Below are 3,056 nucleotides of genomic sequence, written 5' to 3'. Positions count from 1 at the left end.
GGAGCTGGGGATCGAACCCAGGGCCTTGCGCTTCCTAGGCAAGCGCTCTACCACTGAGCTAAATCCCCAACCCCTTGGACTTTTCTTTTTAATTGGAAATATAACCCCCAAACTATATGAAACAATGACGGAGAAATGAAATTATATCAGACCAAAATCTCTGTGCTCAGTCAATGAAATATTTAACCAACTGAAGAGTGAGTACACAGAGCGAGGGAGGGCATTTACCATTCGGACATCTGAAAAGGCCTTGCTGTGCAATACATGTGAAGAAGCCAACCAAGAAGATAGCATTGTAGTAGATCGCCTAATTAAAGCGTCGGCTGCACTATAGGGAGGGGTAGCAGGGCCTTTAAAAGCAATCGCTGCTCTTGCAGAGGATGCAGGCTTGATTCTCCGATCCCATGTAGTGGCTCGCAACCACCTGGCACTCCAACTTTGGAGGACGTCATTCTCTCTTTTGGCCTCGCTGGGCAGTAGGCATGAATATCATGGGCAAACATGCATGCATGCAAGCAAAACACCTGTCCATGTAAAATAAAATAAAAAAAAATCCCTGACATGTAAAATAAAATAAAAAAATCCCTAAATATGAGTCAAGCCAAAAAAAAAAAAAAAAAAAAAAAAAAAAAAAAAAAAACCCATGGCCCTCAGAGCCAGTTCAGTGTTTAAGAGTGCTGCTTCTTGTTCTTGCAGAGGACCCTGAGCTGGTTTCCTAGGACCAGCTGGTTTCCTATGTATTGGCACATGACCATCCTGTAACTCAAGTTCCAGAAGGTGTGACACCCTCCTCTGCTGTCCAAAGGCACTTCATACACATGGTGCACATATATCCGTGAGGGCTCATATACATAAAATTTTTAAATAAATCTTTTAAAAAATTAAAAACCCAGAACAACATGGTTAACCAGGTATGTAACATGGGTGACATAATAAGACCCTGAGAAAACAGTTTAAAGTCAAACAAACAAACAAAAAACAATTATTATCAGATTGCAAAAGAAAACAAAGACCAAATATACATTTTCTGAAAAAAAACCATTGGTCAGACAGATTATTCAGTGGTAATGCACTTATCACAAGCCCTCATGACCTGAGCAGATCCCCAGGATCCTACCCAAGAGATAATGAGAACTGACTCCTGTAACTTGTGTCCTCTTATCTCCACATGTATGTTGACTTCTGCTCACATGCGGTTAAAGCTGTCCAGAAAAGAAAAAAGAGAAAACATATTTTAAATATGAAGCCACATGCAAAATTTCAATTTTTAAACATTGAAGCTCTACTATTCTCACACCAGAAGAAAGCTCTTGAAATGACATCATCATTGAAGCAGATTGCAGAGCAAAGAGTAGTAGTGCATGCATGTAATCCTTGCCCTCTGGAGGATGAGGTCAAGTTCCAGGCTGACCTGGTTACACAGTGAGTACCTGCCTCAAAAAAAATCATAATAGATTTTAACGTACAGAATACAAAGTACAGGAACAAAAATTGGAATTCTGGGATATTTAAATGACCAACTTAGCTCTCTGCTCCTCACTGTTCCAGAGACAGCCACATCTTCTCATGCAGTGCCAGCCTTGTCCTGTAGACAAGATGGTGAAGGTCAGTATGAACGAACTTGGCCGTATTGGGTGCCTGATTACCAGGGCTGCCTTCTGCTCTGTATCAGGCAAAGTGGAGATTGTTGTCATCAACGACCCCTTCATTGACCTCAACTACGTGGTCTACAAGCTCCAGTATGACTCTACCCATGGTAAATTCAATGGCACAGTCAAGGCTGAGAGAATGGGAAGCTTGCCATCAATGGAATCCATCACCATCTCCCCAGGAGCGAGATCCGCTAACATCAAATGGTGACGCTGGTGCTGAGTATGTAGTGAGCTACTGGCATCTTCACCACCATGGAGCAGGCCAAGGGTCACTTGAAGAGGAGTCAAAGGGTATCATCTCTGAGCATTTGGCCAATGCCCCCATGTTTGTGATGGGTGTGAACCATGAGAAATATGACAAGTCACTCAAGATTGTCAGCAATGCATCCTGCACCGCCAACTGCTTACGCCCACCCCCAACCCCAGCCAAGGTCATCCATGGCATCGTGGAAGGGTTCATGGTCACAGTCCATGACATCACTGCCACTCAGAAAACTGTGGATGGCCCCTCTGGAAAGCTGTGGCATGACGGCCATGGAGTTGCTCAGAACATTATCCCTGCATCCACTGATGCTGCCAAGGCTGTGGGCAAGGTCAGCCCAGAGCTGACTGGGAAGCTCACTGGCATGGCCTTATGTGTTCCTACCCCCAATGTATCCATTGGTGGACCTGACATGCTGCCTGGAGAAACCTGCCAAGTATGGTGACATCAAGAAGGTGGTGAAGCAGGTATCTGAGGGCCCACTAAAGAGCATCCTGGGCTCTTTCAACTTCAACAGCAACTCCCACTGTTCCACCTTTCATGCCGGGGCTGGCATTGCCCTTGATGACAAGTTTGTAAAGCTCATTTCCTGGTATGACAATGAATATGGCTGCAGCAACAGGGTAGTGGACCTCATGGCCTACATGGCTTCTAAGGAGTAAGAAACCCTGGACCACCCACCCCAGCAAGGACACAAGAGCAAGAGAGAGGCCCTCAGTTGCTGAGGAGTCCTTGTCGAAACTCCTCGAACACTGAGCATTCCCCTCACAATTTCCATCCCAGACCCCGATAATAACAGGAGGCCTAGGGAGCCACCTACTCTCTTGACTGCCCGTCAGTAAGTTGCCGCACCCCTCCCCCAAAAATGACCAACTCAAAAGAGTGTAAACTAGAGATGGGCAGAAGTAGCATTAACCTTTAATCCCAGTACTTAGGAGGCAGAGGTAGGTGGATCTCGGAGTTGGAGGCCAGCCTGGGCTACAGAGCAAATTCTAGAACAGCCAGGACTACACAGAGAAACACTATCTTGAAAAATTAAGCAAAGCAAAACATAAACTGAAGCATTTCTATACCACTATTGTTTTCTGTTACTGATTAACAGATTACTACAGACTCAGTGAATGGATTTCCTATTTTTCTCT

The sequence above is a fragment of the Rattus rattus genome, chromosome X (assembly GCF_011064425.1).
Source record: "Rattus rattus isolate New Zealand chromosome X, Rrattus_CSIRO_v1, whole genome shotgun sequence".
Taxonomy (NCBI): domain Eukaryota; kingdom Metazoa; phylum Chordata; class Mammalia; order Rodentia; family Muridae; genus Rattus; species Rattus rattus.
The sequence above is the reverse complement of the archived record's forward strand: the minus strand, read 5'-3'. Positions refer to the sequence as shown.